The following is a 19,029-nucleotide window of genomic DNA, read 5'->3' as shown; positions in this document are numbered from 1 at the left end:
AGAAAACATTTTGGGAGTTCGGGATAGGGACAAGGGTGAGATAAGGAAAAGGGGCGCAGAACTATGGCAGGAATCATGGGAAGTGGACGAATCTGCTAAAAGAACCTTCCAACTCTTACCAAATGTAAAGGAAAGGCTAGGTATGGGGTATTTTTAGCCAACCCGCGGTTTGATTCATTTTCTCACTGGTCATGGGCCCTATCCGACATATTTATGCCGGTTTGGGAAGAGGGCTACGCCCGAGTGTGACTGTATCGCATCGGAGGGTACTCCCGACCATGTGGTTTACGAGTGCCCCCTTTTCGATGATGTGTGCGGCTGGTCCCGGCGGAGGTTCGAGTCCTCCCTCGGGCATGGGTGTGTGTGTGTTTTTCCTTAGGATAATTTAAGTTAAGTAGTGTCTAAGCTTAGGGACTGACGACCTTAGCAGTTAAGTCCCATAAGATTTCACACACATTTGAACTTTTTTTTTTTTTTCGATGATGTAGCTGCTACATTACGACAGCAGCTACCAAACAACGACACATACGACTTGCTGAGACACGAAGAGACTTTCCAAACCTTGAATAATCTACCTAACCAGGTATCACGAAGAGTTCGGACACCATACTTGAGGGACATTCGTGATCAATACCAAACTACCTCACGTGTCCTCGTACCCTAATCGTGTAACGCCTGTGCGTGGACAGGTCGACTTGGAATCCGCCACGTGCTTCACATCAATGACGTGCACCGGACTTGACGTAGGTTAGTTAGTAGCTAGTAGGATTTAGAAATAGAAACCGGAATAGGAACCTGCAGCGATTAGTAATTTTGGCCTGCCTAGTGTCAGAGGCACGCTCATGGGGATTAGCTCGATGAGCAAGGCATTGCAGTAGGTTTGTATTCACACTGACACACGTGTGACACTGCAAGCAGTGGAGATTAGCTATAAGTAGGTATTAGTGTGTATAGCTTAATATAAATCAGAAGTTTGCCCATTAACCTGTGCTGTCTGCAGTTCACAAGTAAAAATGTAATTAGCTGCAAATAACAACATTGTACCACTTAGGACCCACTAATCATCAAGGTGGTGGGTTACATTTGTATAATTATAATGTATTGTGAATAAAGAACTTAAAAAGAAACTAGCGGGTGCCCACCGTTAGTAGCAGCAAGCGACAAGACTCCACATAGCGTACATAGGCATCCAGCATCAAGTCGTACTATATACACTCTTACAAGTACACTAGAGACCAACATTCCTGTGCCGACACACTTCTCACAAGGGAACCTCCCCATCGCACCCCCCTCAGATTTAGTTATAAGTTGGCACAGTGGATAGGCCTTGAAAAACTGAACACAGATCAATCGAGAAAACAGGAAGAAGTTGTGTGGAACTACGAAAAAATAAGCAAAATATACAAACTGAGTAGTCCATGCGTAAGATAAGCAAAATCAAGGCTGCTGTGAGCACAGAAGCGCCGTGGTCCCGTGGTTAGCGTGAGCAGCTGCGGAACGAGCGGTCCTTGGTTCAAGTCTTCCCTCCAGTGAAAAGTTTAATTTTTTATTTTCAGTTTATGTGACAAATTCTTACGTTTTCATCACTTTTTTGGGAGTGATTATCACATCCACAAGAAAACCGAAATCGGGTAAGGTAGAAGAATCTTTTTACCCATTCGCCAAGTGTACAAGTAAGGTGGGTCGACAACATATTCCTGTCACGTGACGCACATGCCGTCACCAGTGTCGTATAGAATATATCAGACGTGTTTTCCTGTGGAGGAATCGGTTGACCTATGACCTTGCGATCAAATGTTTTCGGTTCCCATTGGATAGGCACGTCCTTTCGTCTACTAATCGCACGGTTTTGCGGTGCGGTCGCAAAACACAGACACTAAACTTATTACAGTGAACAGAGACGTCAATGAACGAACTGACAGATCATAACTTTGCGAAAATAAAGAAATTAAACTTTTCACTGGAAGGAAGACTTGAACCAAGGACCTCTCGCCCCGCAGCTGCTCACGCTAACCACGGGACCACGGCGCTCCTGTGCTCCCGTTAGCCTTGATGTTGCCCATGTTACACATGGACTATTCAGTTTGTATATTTTGCTTATTTTTTTCGTAGTTCCACACAACTTCTTCCTGTTTTCTCGATTGATCTGTGTTCAGTTTTTCAAGGCCTATCCATTTTGCCAACTTATAACTAAATCTGAGGGGGGTGCGATCGGGAGGTTCCCTTGTCAGATGATAACATGGCGCCCGGAGCAATTAACGCTCCACGTAACCGTCACTGACCATACCACGGGCAAGCACGACCTCTAGCGCCCCAGAGCGAAAGCCAAAACTCACATCGCTGGAAGCGCTGCTCTTAAATAGCGCGCCAGAAGAGGAAAACGAAAGAGAACACACGCATGCCGGAACAACCTGGATTGCTGCCCCGACTAGAAAGACAATCATTAGCACCAGCGATTCCCCCACGGCTCACCACCGACCGAAACACTAGCACTTCGCGAGGCGGGTGACTGCAGCAACGCAGCTGAAACTTGTGCCACCGACAGGCTAAAGGGGTACTGTTAGCTCCTCTCCATTAACTTGCTTTACCCGATTCTGATTTAGCATGGTTGTATGGCACATGGAGAACTATCTCCTCTTAATATTAATACACTACGCCATTAAGATAGAAAAATGGATCCATCCAGGTTTTTTATGTCAAACATCCTTTCCTTCCTTTAATTTAATGAAAATAAGTGAAGCTGTCCCCGTTTTGCATAAGAATTTTACCAACTTAGTGTCGCTTCTTTGTAATTTAAATTTATTACTCTTTTACTACCTACAGAATCTCGTAATATATTCATAGGCAGTATCCACTTATATCGTTGAACGTACCTACAGTACTATATCGATGTACGAAACATACGCTACTGCCCATTAAAATTGCTATACCACGAAGATGACGTGCTACAGACGCGAAATTTAACCGACAGGAAGAAGATGCTGTGATATGCAAATGATTAGCTTTTCAGAGCTTTCACACAAGGTTGGCACCGGTGGTGACACCTACAACGTGTTCACATGAGGAAAGTTTCCAACCGATTTCTCGTACACAACAGCAGTTGACCGGCGTTGCCTCGTGAAACGTTGTTTTGATGCCTCGTGTAAGGAGGAGAAATGCGTATCATCACGTTCCCGACTTTGATAAAGGGTGGATTGTAGCCTATCGCCATTGCGGTTTATCGTATGGCGACGAAATCCAATGACTGTTAGCAGAATATGGAATCGGTGGGCTCAGGAGGGTAATACGGAACGCAGTGCTGGATCCCAACGGCCTCGTATCACTAGTAGTCGAGATGACAGGCATCGTATCCACAAGGCTGTAACGGATCGTGCAGCCACGTCTCGATCCCTACGTCAACAGATGGGGACGTTTGCAACACAACAACCATCTGCACGAACAGTTCGTCGACGTTTACAGCAGCATGGACTATCAGCTCGGAGACCATGGCTGCGGTTATCCTTGACGCTGCATCACAGACAGGAGCGCCTGCTATGGTGTACTCAACGACGAGCCTGGGTGTACGAATGGCAAAACGTAATTTTTTCGGATGAATCCAGGTTCTGTTTAAAGCATCATGATGGTCGCATCCGTGTTTGGTGACATCGCGGTGAACGCACATTGGAAGCGTGTATTGGTCATCGCCATACTGGCTTATCACCCGGCGTGATGGTATGGGGTGCCGTTGGTTACACGTCTCGGTCACCTTTTGTTCGCATTGACGGCACTTTGAACAGTGGACGTTACATTTCAGATGTGTAACGTGGCTCTACCCTTCATTCGATCCCTGCGAAACCCTACATTTCAGCAGGATAATGCGCGATCGCATGTTGCAGGTCCTGTAGGGGCCTTTCTGGATACAGAAAATGTTCGACTGCTGCCCTGGCCAGCACATTCTCCAGATCTCTCACCAATTGAATACGTTTGGTCAATGGTGGCCGAGCAACTGGCTCGTCACAATACGTCAGTCACTACTCTTGATGAACTGCGATATCGTGTTGAAGCTGCATGGGCAGCTGCACCTGTATACAAGCTCTGTTTGACTCAATTTCCAGGCGCATCAAGGCCGTTATTACGGCCAGAGGTGGTTGTTGTGGGTACTGATTTCTCAGGATCTATGCACCCAAACTGCGTGAAAATGTAATCACATGTCAGTTCGAGTATAATATGTTTGTCCAATGAGTACCCGTTTATCATCTGCGTTTCTTCTTGGTGTAACAATTTTAATGGCCAATAGTGCAGTTCAGGAGACGTGGCGTCATAAAATTAAGCACAAGGCCAGACGGCGCGTTATATGGGCATTGACACACAGCTACAAATACACTCAGGTGACAAAAGACATGGGATACCTCTGTATATCGTGTCAGACCTCCTGTTGCCCTGCGTAGTGCAGCAGCTAGATGTGACATGGACTCAACGAATCGCTGGATGTCCTCTGCAAAAACGTCGATCCATGCCGCCTCTGCAGCCGTCCGTAACTGAGAAAGTGTATCCAGAGTAGCATTTTGTGCACGAACTGACCTCTCGATTGTGTCCCATGCCGGGCGATCTGGATGGCCAAATCATCCGCTCAAATTGTCCTTAATGTTCTTCAAACCAGTCGCGAACAATTGCTGCCCAGTGTCATGGTGGATTGTCATCCACAAAAATAAGCTCAATGAACAGCTGCAAATGGTCTCCAAGTAGCCGAACACAACCATTTCCAGTCAACAATCGGTTATGTTGAGCCAGAGGACTCAGTCAATTCCATATGAACACGGTCCACATCATTATGGAGCCACCACCAGCTTGCACAGTGCCATGTTGACAACTGGGGCCCGTGACATCGAGAAGTCTGCGCCACACTCGAACCCTACCATCAGCTCTTAGGGTTCTCCAGTCGTACGCGGTCCTGCCGATTTGGTCACGAGCCCAGGAGAGGCTCTGCAGGCCATTTCGTACTGTTAGCAAAAGGGGTTCACATCTGCTGCTATAGCCTATTAACACAAAATTTCTCCACACTGTCCTAACAGATATGTCCGTCGTACGTCTCACATTGATTTCCGTAGTTATTTCACGCAGTGCTGGTTGTCTGTTAGTACTGACAACATTATGCAAATGTCGCTACTCTCGGTCCTTAAGTGAAGGTCATCGCCCACTGTATTGTCCGTGGTGAGAAGTAATGCCTGAAATGTGATGTTCTCGGCAACACCGACACTGTGCATCTCTGAATATTGAATTCCCTAATGATTTCCGAAGTAGAATGTCTCATGCGTCTAGCTCCAACTACTACCTCGCGTTCAGCGACTGTTAATTCCTGTCGCGAGGCGATAATCACGTCGAAAAGCTGTCCAGATAAATTACCCAAGTACAAAATAATGACAGCTTTGCCAATGCACTGCCCTGGCGTGCGGGGTAACCGTGCGGTCGAGGGCGTCTCGTCACGGTTCTTGCGGCTCCCCCCGTCCGAGGTTCGAGTCCTCTCTCGGGCATGAGTGTGTGTGTTGTCCTTAGCGTAAGTTATTTTAAGTTAGATTAAGTAGTGCGTAAGCCTAGGGACCGATGACCTCAGCAGTTTCGTCCCACAGTCCTTCCCACAAATTTCTAAATTTTTGCACTGCCCTTTTATGCCTTGTGTATGTGATTCTACCACCATCTGTAAATACGTATATCGCTATCCCATGACCTGTCACCGCAGTGTGCATACCTGAGCGACGCCAGGTTTCTCCGCTAGTCCATTTTAAAGCTATTTTACAACGACAGATGAATTTGTTGACTGCCGTATTGGTAAGTATGGCTGAATATCATCAGCGTTGTCACTTACCTGTATACAGTTTTTGACAGAATTTTCTAAGTTTGAGTGTACTGAAGAGCGATCTGTTATAATTGTAAAACCCGTTCAACAGATAAGATAACAAAAAACATTTCTTTATCCAAGACAACTCGTTGTCTTAGACAAAGAAATATTTTAAGCGCTCTTGGCTGTTGAATGGTTTTTATGGTTTACAATATTCTCCATATACGAGATCAGTAGATTGGTTGGACAGGCCAGTTTATGCCTGCAGCAAAACTCTCACGGTGCGTCACTCAAATAATACACTTTTCGTGCCCATTGCTAATGTAAAGGGAGGAAATTAAACGGGGATTAGAACTAGCGAAGGATCATCAGGATGAAATCCATGTACTGCCAAAGTCGGTCTATGCAGTGGACTGCATATTCAGCAGTTTCGCAACCGCCTCTGTGTTGACAGCTTGCACGTGCAGCAAGCGAACCAGGGTGGTTCTGCAGCCCGATTACGACAGCTAGGTCACAAGCCCCGGTGCAGAACTTTCTTCGCAACCTATTAACGCCGACGCTACCATGAATCAGCACGGTACAGTAGTATTTAAGGACGCACAAACCAGCTCGTCGTCAACAAACAGCTGCGCAGTAATGTGCATCGGACCCGTGCTACTCCGTAACGCGTCCATGACACAGATACTCCTGACTCAGCCGGGACACGAACCGCTGCCTGTCTGCTTACCGGCTTACCGTCTAAGCATCTGCGCACCAGGGGCATCCTCCCAGTAGGCCGTCGGGTAGATGGTAGGAGAGGATCCTACCATCCCTGCCGTCGCCAGGGTACCGACAGAAGACCACTACGCTCCGAGCCCTCGACAAGGAAGTAGTCTCTCATCATCACAGCCACATCCGATGTTTGGACCATAGTGGAAACCTGTCAATGCAGCAGAAACAGAAGTAGCAGCAACAGAACACCCAGACAGTAACCAAAGGTAGTCACCACTGGGGAGACACCGTAATATTCTCTTCGCTGGTCACTGATTATAGTAAACAAGCGCCAATGAAGAGGTCATTAAAACCGTCGTCAATTCTTCTTCAGCTGTACAATATCCTCAACCACACTAAGCCATCAGAGCCATCCTGTAATGGTACACTTTGTTTAGCAGCAGCATAGGCTGAGGAGTAGAAATCTCTTGGGGTTTTTGGGGGATGTACATATTTTACTAGAATACAATTTATTAACAATTCTTATACTGGATATAAATATGAAAAAGATTACTCAAGAAAAAATATTATTTAGCTGGTAACTTGGTCCTCAGAGATTAGTAGTTTTGGTATGATGAGTGATGGTAAGTGCAACACCATCAGCTGTCCTCATGCCTCTGTCTGTTCGGGTAAGCATAGCTCGTTCTGCATCCCTCTCTCTCCCACCCCAAGCTGTTCCAACGCTCAATGCGTCGGCATGCGCATCGTGGTTGCCGAACAGTGCATACAGAGGGGCAGGGGCACCAATGCTCATCCATATATCATGTTGTTGAAGTAGCTATACATTATACAACGTGTACACTATGCCACAAGTAGTGTAGAAGTATGAATTTAAGATATTTAAGATTGTATAAGCATTGTATTCATTAATTTGAGTCGTCCGACGTAGCACATATCAACCAATAAAATCATTTTCACAAATATGATAAAGATCAAATGACAAAGAGTGAGTAGTCTTTTCAAAGAGTTAAATTTATTCCTCTAATTACCCTAATATTTTTCGAATCGATAATTATCCTGTATTACATACTTTCTAAAGTACCTATATTCTTCCGCAGGGTTCAAGCAAAATTCATACCAAATTTCATAGAAATCGGTTGAACTGTTGAGTCGTGAAAGCGTAACAAAGTTCTTTTCGTATTTATTACTTTACTATGGACTAAACTTCCAATTACGATATCTTTTTTTTTCGTGATCATATTCTGATGAAATAAGGCCTATACGTTACCCCATGGTATGCTCAAGTTACCTGTGGAAACTCCTTGAAAGAGATTAGCGCATTCAAACAGATACGATGGTTTCAGATAAAAATTTAAATCATGATATCTTCTGGACTTTAAGCTTATACGGTGCCCAAAGCTATGCTTAGATCACCTACTAAAACTTCATGAAGATTCATCCAGTAGTTTGGAGATCAGCGTGTTCAAACAGAGAAGCAGATAGAAACGACTTAGGTATAATTTCCGAGATCTGATTTTAATCAAATAAATCTTGTATGGTGTCCCAAGCTATCTTCAAGTTATCAGCGAAAACCCCATAACAATTAGTCTAGGAAGTTTTCAAACAGACAACAGACAGACACGACATTTTTACAGATTTATTAATAGTATAGACTGATGAGCACAGTAACCACAATTTGAGACATTTGTTAATATGTTCCCAAGTATAAAGCAAGAACATCTGAGAGTAGAAAGTCAGTATCTACAATTCAAACAACGAATTTAAACTAAATTTCAAACCTACACTATAAAGTCCATTGAACAGTTGAGTTCTATTTTAAATTTATCAAAATTCTCAATAGCAAAACCGAAAAAGGAAGAAATGAAATCACAGCTTAAATTATATAACGTAGTCTTCACAGGTAAGATTTAATCTACACGATACAGTTAATCCCCAGCTGCAACTGCATAACTAGAGCACATGTACATGAATTGCTGGACACAATCAACTGGATGAAATGAAGTCAGGCAAGTGGCTCATAACTGAAACAGCTACATGCTAAACGAAGGCAATGTAATACGTCCTTTGAGTAAGCAGTTGGCCGTATGGCGGGCAGACTTAAAAAGAGAACTCTCCCCTGGTACTTGGACAGCACTGTGCACTCAACAGACAGTGTAATTACGACGCCTTCACTCTCCATGCAGTCTAGGAACAGACTTCTCGGACACACAGTCCAAACTGGGCGGCGCGCACTCCTAGCAGTAGGAGCCGCTACCTGAGTGCTGTCGCCCGCCATCCACCTGTCACCTGCGAAGTGCCACCTGTTCCGCTCATCCCCGACAGACCGCCTACGTACGGCCATCATGGCGCTCGCCGTTTACCAGGTGGCGCTGGCGCGAATTTCACCGTTGATATTCGCATTTTGACGGCAAAGAGAGAAAACTCCCCTGCTGAGCGGGGTGGAGCTTCAGCTGTGCTGAGGAATCTTGGCAAAACGATCTTTCGCATAAGAATTTGCATCTACGAGGTGTGTGAGAAAAGTAATGAGACTGACAACACTGCGAGCGATCTGGCAACACTGTGTTGTTCCGCTTGTGTAGACCGGTGTGTTCATCCCTTCCAGACGCTCAGAGTTTCAGCTCCGTACAACCACCACGTGATCTTCAAGAGCGCGTCAGTGAAGTTGTGTTTTTGCTGTGCGTTACGAAAATGGAACAGCGGAATTTAGAGCAACGTTATGTCATCAAGTTTTGCGTTAAACTTGGGAAATCCGCGCCGGCTGTTTTTGCCGAGGGGTTCTACGCGCTTCAGTACGGAACCTCGCTGCTGCTACGGTCGCAGGTTCGAATCCTGCCTCGGGCATGGATATGTGTGGTGTTCTTAGGTTAGTTAGGTTTAAGTAGTTTTAATTCTAGGGGACTGATGACCTCAGATGTTAAGTCCCATAGTGCTTAGAGCCATTTGAACAATTTTGGGAAATCCGCGAATGTGATCTTTGAAAAGTTGAAACAGGCCTATGGGGGACATACCATAACAACAGCAAAAGTTTTTCGCTGGCACAAATCTTTTCTGGAAAGCCGAGAACACGTCGTAGAGGAACCACGCTCAAGGAGACCTTCAACTTCAAACGCCGATGAAACCATTAAACGCGTACGTGCTCTTGTGAGAGTGTTCCTCCAAGACAAACTGTCAACCAAATCTTTCACAAAGATGTTCTTGAAATGCTCATGAATACCTAACACTGCAGACAAGGGGATTCGGCATCGTGACAAGGCCCCATGGTTCAAATGGCTCTGAGCACTATGGGACTTAACTTCTGAGGTCATCAGTCCTCTAGAACTTAGAACTACTTAAACCTAACTAACCTAAGGGCATCACACACATCCATGCCCGAGGCAGGATTCGATCCTGCGACAGTAGCGGTCGCGCTGTTCCAGACTGTAGCGCCTAGAACCGCTCGGCCACCCTGGCCGACCAAGGCCTCATGACCCACGGCCACTTGCATCGCGGAATTTTTGCCCGCGAAAGGAATTCCTGACGTTCCTGTACGTCTTTTGTTTTTCCTAAATTTAATAAAGTCTTAAGAGGGCGTCATTTTGGGACTCTGAAGAACATTCTCAAGAATTTGACGGAGGTAGTAAAGGCCCTGGCCAACGGCCTTGCCGCGGTGATAATACTATTTCCCGTCAACTCACCGCTGTCGGGCTGGGATAGCACTTGGATGGATGACGATCCGGTCTACCGAGCACTGTTGGCGGCGGGGTGCAGTAGTCAGCCCTTGTGAGGTATACTGAGGAGCTACACGATTGAAAACTAGCGGCTCTGGCCTTGGAAACTGACATACGGCCGGGAGAGCGGTGTGCTGAGTACATGCCCTTCCATATCAGCATCCAGTGACGCTTATGAGCTGAAGATGACACGGCGGCCGGTAGTACCGTTAGGCCTTCATGGCCTGTTCGGGAGGAGTTTAGTTTAGTTTTAGTAAAGGCTCTACCAGTTGAAGTCTTTCAACGCTGCTACCGATACTGGGAACAAGGTTCAAATCGCTCTGAAAACTATGGGACTCAACTGCTGTGGTTATAAGTCCCCTAGAACTTAGAACTACTTAAACCTAACTAACCTAAGGACAGCACACAACACCCAGCCATCACGAGGCAGAGAAAATCCCTGACCCCGCCGGGAATCGAACCCGGGAACCCGGGCGTGGGAAGCGAGAACGCTACCGCACAACCACGAGATGCGGGCTGGGAACAAGGACTCCGCCAGTGTATACCTGTTGAAGGAAACTCCTTCAAAGGGGACGACAGTGTTGTTTGAAAAAAATAAAAACTTTTGCGGATAAAAAATCAGTCTCACTACTATTCTTACCTACCTCGTATTGTGTGCTTGGTTCCTATATGAGAACGTCTTAATAAGGCAGACAGAATGATAATAAAACGGAATTCATGGTGATTTCAGTAAAACCATTGCATATGACAATGATTGTTCTTTATGGAGTCTCAGTCAGGGGGTTGACAATAATAATGTGGAATGAGTAAGACCTTTCAGTTTCGAAGAGAGAGGGAGGGGCAGCACTCGGGAACGGGTTTCGTCGCAGTGTCTGGTTACAGAGGGTAGAGTTAGGAAAACCAAGGAAATTTAGTTGTTTCCGCAAATAAAAAATGGTGTTTTATAATATGGGATGATATACAAGATTTTCCTTTCTTAGGTAGTGTGGCATCAATAACAGAGCTGAGTAGCTCACCCTCTTTATTCAAATCGAATTAGAATAATACACTCCTGGAAATTGAAATAAGAACACCGTGAATTCATTGTCCCAGGAAGGGGAAACTTTATTGACACATTCCTGGGGTCAGATACATCACATGATCACACTGACAGAACCACAGGCACATAGACACAGGCAACAGAGCATGCACAATGTCGGCACTAGTACAGTGTATATCCACCTTTCGCAGCAATGCAGGCTGCTATTCTCCCATGGAGACGATCGTAGAGATGCTGGATGTAGTCCTGTGGAACGGCTTGCCATGCCATTTCCACCTGGCGCCTCAGTTGGACCAGCGTTCGTGCTGGACGTGCAGACCGCGTGAGACGACGCTTCATCCAGTCCCAAACATGCCCAATGGGGGACAGATCCGGAGATCTTGCTGGCCAGGGTAGTTGACTTACACCTTCTAGAGCACGTTGGGTGGCACGGGATACATGCGGACGTGCATTGTCCTGTTGGAACAGCAAGTTCCCTTGCCGGTCTAGGAATGGTAGAACGATGGGTTCGATGACGGTTTGGATGTACCGTGCACTATTCAGTGTCCCCTCGACGATCACCAGTGGTGTACGGCCAGTGTAGGAGATCGCTCCCCACACCATGATGCCGGGTGTTGGCCCTGTGTGCCTCGGTCGTATGCAGTCCTGATTGTGGCGCTCACCTGCACGGCGCCAAACACGCATACGACCATCATTGGCACCAAGGCAGAAGCGACTCTCATCGCTGAAGACGACACGTCTCCATTCGTCCCTCCATTCACGCCTGTCGCGACACCACTGGAGGCGGGCTGCACGATGTTGGGGCGTGAGCGGAAGACGGCCTAACGGTGTGCGGGACCGTAGCCCAGCTTCATGGAGACGGTTGCGAATGGTCCTCGCCGATACCCCAGGAGAAACAGTGTCCCTAATTTGCTGGGAAGTGGCGGTGCGGTCCCCTACGGCACTGCGTAGGATCCTACGGTCTTGGCGTGCATCCGTGCGTCGCTGCGGTCCGGTCCCAGGTCGACGGGCACGTGCACCTTCCGCCGACCACTGGCGACAACATCGATGTACTGTGGAGACCTCACGCCCCCGTGTTGAGCAATTCGGCGGTACGTCCACCCGGCCTCCCGCATGCCCACTATACGCCCTCGCTCAAAGTCCGTCAACTGCACATACGGTTCACGTCCACGCTGTCGCGGCATGCTACCAGTGTTAAAGACTGCGATGGAGCTCCGTATGCCACGGCAAACTGGCTGACACTGACGGCGGCGGTGCACAAATGCTGCGCAGCTAGCGCCATTCGACGGCCAACACCGCGGTTCCTGGTGTGTCCGCTGTGCCGTGCGTGTGATCATTGCTTGTACAGCCCTCTCGCAGTGTCCGGAGCAAGTATGGTGGGTCTGACACACCGGTGTCAATGTGTTCTTTTTTCCATTTCCAGGAGTGTATGTACCGACAGATTTGTATAAGAAGTGGAAACCAGGAAAGATGTAAGGAACAGATGTTCGTTGTCAATGTCGATGTTCATTTTGCGCACTGACTAGCTAACGAGGAAAAATAAATGACAATAGCTGTTTGTCAAATTCCGAAAATTAGCACGACACGATTTACTGATGATACAGCATTGGTAGCTGAAAGTGAGCAGGAATTGCGTTTTGTGTCAAATGTAATGGAACTTGCACTAGCTGTAGTTGAAGATATACACAAAAATAAGAAGGAATCCTCACAGGTGGACATGCTGCGGGACGAAATGTTACAGCCACGAAAGAGAATCTTGAAGAGATAAACACGTTTTGACACCTGGGAAGCAGAACAGCTAAACATGATAGGTGCGTGCAACGTATAGAAGCAAGGGCAAGACTGAAAAGGCTATTCTAAGAAGCAACGGTTAATTTCCAAGAATGTGAAAACCGTGCCTAGTTTTGGATGTATTAAACTTATGAAATCAGGAAAGAAATTAGCGAAACGAACTTTTCGGCGCGTAGCATTAGAGAGTATGTGCCAAACTCGCAAATGTACACGTAATCAGTGTCTGCTCAACTTCAATACATCAATTACAATACATCTCTCGTGTTAAGGGATTTTTGATGATACAATTACGAATCGGCTACTGTAAACTGTATGTATTACGTTGTACTCAGATTTCGTTGTTAACGTACATTGATATTAGTTTAATTTTCCTATTCGTGTTGGATAATTCACCGTCATGTGTAGCGACTGCAAGAGCATTAGAAACAGTAATGTCTCAGTTTCTGTCATACCATTCTTCCGTTGCTACACCATCCGCTTGGAGCTCTAGCTTCGCTGAACTGTCAAAATGTTGCACTTTTTGCTCTGTAAAATTTTACGACTGTTTGTTGTAGACTGTGGTTTAATCTTATCACAGATTTCAGTCGTCTGATCAGTATTCACGTAACGCTGAGACAACATGATGTAACTCAGGAACATGTGATGTAGGAAAGCCGGCCGGGGTGGCCGAGCGGTTCTAGGCGCTATAGTCTGGAACCGCGCGACCGCTACGGTCGCAGGTTCGAATCAGGCCTCGGGCATGGATGTGTGTGATGTCCTTAGGTTAGTTAGATATAAGTAGTTCTAAGTTCTAGGTGACTGATGACCTCAGATGTTAAGTCCCATAGTGCTCAGAGCCATTTAAACCATTTTGATGTAGGAAAACATTATCTAATTAAATTTAATTGGCGCGTCGAAAGCAACAAATATGAAAGATACATCTCTCAAGATTTTAAACATGGCTGTGCTTCAGCAACTGTGCATGCAAGAGTTTCAATAGATTGGGAATAGCAGCCAGCCACTTGCAAAATACAGTTTTATTAAACTCTGACCATGGATTCGACAGTGTCAAACCTGTCTTCTTCAGAATGTATTGCCGCAGAATCACATATTATCTATACCCGATGCGGGAGTCGGTCACTCGGTCTAGTACATGTGGGCGTTATCCTCTTGACCACCACATAAAATGTGTGGTTTAAAAGTAGGAGCTCTCTGTAGTAGGGCTTTGTATTAAAACTTTTTAATGTGAGGTATTTTAAAAGATTTTAAGACGGAGCCCTACAGAAGAAAGCTACTACTTTTAAACCATATATTTTGAATGGTAATTAGGTGGATGATATGGACATGTACTGGACAGAGTCATCGACTCCCACATCGGATATAAATAATATGTGACTCTACGTGTAATACCTTCTGAAAAAGAAAGTTTTAAAATTGTCGAAACCTTGGTCAATGTATAATAAACCCATATTTTACAACTGATTGGCTGTTATTTCCAATGCACTGATAAGTCTTTCAATTTGTTTGGCCAGAAGTCTTTTTGTGCCCATGTTCCGTACTTTCTACTGCATTTAGCACGGAGAAAGGGCACGTTAGAGCACATCGATGCAGCGCAGTTACAGTTCGTTATGCCTTACGTGTCGCACTGCCACGTGAAAACTTTTTGCTCGGTATATCCGTGCTGCTTAAAAAAGAGAACGGGGCAACCGTGTGTCCGCATTCTAATTAGCCGAGAGCGACGACATCATATCTGTTTGTTTGAGGCACCCCGGCATCACGGTGGCCAACGGGTGGTGCGGTGTTTAGTTGCGCTCCAAAACCAGGATAAAGAGGTAGGTATATGTTTGTGCACCAAGAACAAGCTATGAATTAAAAAGTTGTGATAATGAGGAGACAAATTATATTTCAGTAACCTTCCAGTTAGTGCTGCAGATGTTCAGCTGTTGCACACATTACATTATTTTAACATAACGCAATGATGTGTGTGTGTCTGACTATTATCTACCTCCAGTTATCAAACCGGGGAAAGTGGACGTACACTTTAACGTGAAATCCGAACCACGTGACGTTCCTGACGCCCCCTTACGATGCTGAGAGGTGACGGTTACATTAAATACACGCTGAAAATTTCCCTGGTCCGAGCGGGATTTGATTTCGCAACCTCTCGGTTTACAGACACATGCTTTACCACGAGACCACCAGGCTCTACGACAGAGTAATTGCACAGTTAGAGGAGGGAAAACTGGCCCCCTTAAGTGGTTCTCGCACGTCATGATATTACATTGTATACAGCTTCATGCTAGGTTGTAAGTGCAGCAGTAAACATACAAATACATGTGTCTCTTGTACGCATATGTTAAAGAAACGGAATAATTACAAAAAATATCTACATTTACGTGAAAAAAACTACGTGTAATTTCCTTGAGGTCTGGATTCAAACTTATCTGCAGCATAAGATTTAGGATAGCAACGAGAGATGACGGTTATAATGTCTCAAAATAATATTATGTTGTGTTACGTCAGAGTAACTATGTGTGAGTCTATACAGTAACGAGCCCTTTGCGTGTGTTGTTATCGCTGCTACGCTTCAACTATTGCACAATTTCTTAAGCGGCCACTGAACAATCAATAATATTGCACATTAATATTGTGCAACATTACTGAAGTTGTCGCTGGACAGTTCAATAATATTGCCAATAATATTTTGCAATAATGCGGTGGTTCGGAACGTTGGGGATGAAGAGGCTGCTGCTGTGATAATTGCTCTACTTGTTGCAAGCAGAAAAAAGGTGGATAAAAAATTAAGTCAAGGAGCGTCAAAGGTCACTCACGAAAACTTGAGTAAATAGAGGCTGAACGAAAAACAAAGATTAAGTGTTGTGTGCTGGTGGTTCATATATTACTCGAAATGGTTCAGCCCATAAATTGGCATCCTCATACATAGACACTTGCCATCTCCCTCCCCCCCCCCCCCCCCCGCCGTAACGGATAAATTACTGCGGATCCCCGTATCGACATAATGAAAAAACAAAATAATACAGTGAGAGCCGCAGTTCTATCATGTCAGTACTTCTCAAACGTTACGATACCTTACTATTGGCAGGGGTTGGGTTGGGTTGGGTTGTATTGGGGAAGGAGACCAGACAGCGAGGTCATCGGTCTTATCGGATTAGGGAAGGACTGAGAAGGACGTCGGCCGTGCCCTTTGAAAGGAACCAACCCGGCATTTGCCTGGAGCGATTTAGGGAAATCACGGAAAACCTAAATCAGGATGGCTGGACGCGGGATTGAACCGTCATCCTCCCGAATGCCTATTGACAAGTCTCTCGAAGAGTTGAAATATACTCGCATACGTGCAGTTTCACCTTACAGTATTGTATTTGAGAGACAGTTACAGAAAGGTGTCATGCAATAATATGTACACTGCAGTATTATATTTGGGTAAGGAATGCATTCACAGAGACAAATACCGATATATACTTTTACTCATTACATTAATTAAATTTCTTAAAAACATCTGCCTTAGTGGCCGTTCTGAACAACAAACCACACGATTCATAACTTTTAACATTTCTGTTTTTGTGCTCATCCCACAATGCCGGCGATGACGTATACATTTCGATGCACTCTGATAGTAATGCTCTTTCATCTTCTTTTGAACTCATTTTCAACACAACAATAAACCACACTTCCCTCCTCTGTGTAGCACGCGAGGGACTGCCAAGTATTTTGTCAATAGCCCCCACAGGCGGAGCAATGTTTCCAGGCATCGCAGTACATTTTCAAAGTTTTTGAAGTTCTCAATATTACTGCGCAACATCGCCATCTCACTCCTCGACAGTCAATATTATTTAAACCATTCCGTCTACAGGCCACAAGTGGCCCATCGGGACCATCCGACCGCCGTGTCATCCTAACGAGGAGGATGTGGATAGGAGGGGCATGGGGTCAGCACACCGCTCAACCCGGTCGTTATGAAGGTATTCTTGAGCGAAGCCGCTACTAATCGGTCCAGTAGCTCCTCAGTTGGCATCACGAGGCAGAGTGCACCCCCAAAAATGGCAACAGCACATGGCGGCCTGGATGGTCACCCATCCAAGTGCCGACCACGCCCGACAGCGCTTAACTCCGGTGATCTGACGCGATCCGGTGTATCCACTGCGGCAAGGCCGTTGCCTACTCAATATCATTAGGCATCCAGGAAATATTATCAATATTACTGATCGTCTAGCGGCCGCTTCACCAAAGACCTTGTCTTTCTACAGAAACAGATGTACCGCATGATTATAGTGGTAAACAGCACTAATGCTCAGACTTACTCAACGTAACTGCAAGGTTAATATTGATGTCCAACTCTCTGATATTGGTTTACGACGATTATAGTAAAAAGAGACTTTCTAAGTTAATTAACCCGTACATTAACCCCTTTCCTGTGGTCTGAAACGACTTGTTTAGTATGGTATTATTCGGCAGCTAATGCTAAAGCCCAATAAGGCTCTCATCTTCGACGTTTGTTGCAATTGTGCCCTGCTAACGACTGAAAAATTTTGCCGGTAATCATCAGCTGCGCTATTGTCACGCATTGCACAGTGCGCGGTACTTGGCGAGCCACCAAGTATAATATTTTCTGTTCTCATGTTGTTGTTGTTGTGGTGGTCTTCAGTCCTGAGACTGGTTTGATGCAGCTCTCCATGCTACTCTATTCTGTGCAAGTTTCTACATCTCAAGTAACTGCTGCAGCCTACATCCTTCCGAATCTGTTTAATGTATTCATCTCTTGGTCTCCCTCTACGATTTTTACCCTCCACGCTGCCCTCCAATACTAACCTGGTGATCCCTTGATGCCTCAGAACATGTCCTACCAACCGATCCCTTCTTCTAGTCAAGTTGTGCCACAAACTTCTCTTCTCCTCAATCCTATTCAATACTTCCTCATTAGTTATGTGATCTACCCATCTAATCTTCAGCATTCTTCTGTAGCACCGCATTTCGAAAGCTTCTATTCTCTTCTTGCCCAAACTATTTATCGCCCATGTTTCACTTCCATACATGGCTACGCTCCATACAAATACTTTCAAAAACGACTTCCTGACACTTAAATCTATACTCGATGTTAACAAATTTGTCTTCTTCAGAAGTGCTTTTCTGCCATTGCCAGTCTACATTTTATATCCTCTCTACTTCGACCATCATCAGTTATTTTGCTCCCCAAATAGCAAAACTCCTTTACTACTTTAAGTGTCTCATTTCCTGATCTAATTCCCTCAGCATCACCCGACTTAATTCGACTACATTCCATTATCCTTGTTTTGCTTTTGTTGATGTTCATCTTATATCCTCCTTTCAAGACACTATCCATTCCATTCAACTGCTCTTCCAAGTCCTTTGCTGTCTCTGACAGAATTACAATGTCATCGGCGAACTTCAAAGTTTTTATTACTTCTCCATGGATTTTAATACCTACTCCGAATTTTTCTTTTGTTTCCTTTACTGCTTGCTCAATACACAGATTGAATAACATCGGGGAGAGGCTACAACCCTGTCTCACTCCCTTCCCAGCCACTGCTTTCCTTTCATGTCCCTCGACTCTTATAACTGCCATCTGGTTTCTGTACAAATTGTAAATAGCTTCTCGCTCCCTGTATTTTACCCCTACCAGCTTTAGAATTTGAAAGAGAGTATTCCAGTCAACATTGTCAAAAGCTTTCTCTAAGTCTACAAATGCTAGAAACGTAGGTTTGCCTTTCCTTAATCTAGCTTCTAAGATAAGTCTTAGGGTCAGTATTGCCTCACGTGTTCCGATATTTCTACGGAATTCACACTGATCCTCCCCGAGCTCGGCTTCTACCAGTTTTTCCATTCGTCTGTATAGAATTCGTGTTAGTATTTTGCGGCCGTGACTTATTAAACTGATAGTTCGGTAATTTTCACATCTGTCAACACCTACTTTCTTTGGGATTGGGATTATTATATTCTTCTTGAAGTCT

The 19,029-nt window shown here is 45.3% G+C and overlaps 1 pseudogene; it reads right to left on the bottom strand.

The window, feature by feature from the left end:
• Positions 1–17,101: 17,101 nt before the first annotated feature.
• Positions 17,102–17,219, bottom strand: LOC126206950 (5S ribosomal RNA; annotated as a pseudogene).
• Positions 17,220–19,029: the final 1,810 nt, after the last annotated feature.

Source organism: Schistocerca nitens, chromosome 1 (genome assembly GCF_023898315.1).
Source record: "Schistocerca nitens isolate TAMUIC-IGC-003100 chromosome 1, iqSchNite1.1, whole genome shotgun sequence".
Classification (NCBI taxonomy): domain Eukaryota; kingdom Metazoa; phylum Arthropoda; class Insecta; order Orthoptera; family Acrididae; genus Schistocerca; species Schistocerca nitens.
Note: the sequence above shows the minus strand (reverse complement) of the source record. Positions and strands in the feature narration are given on the sequence as shown.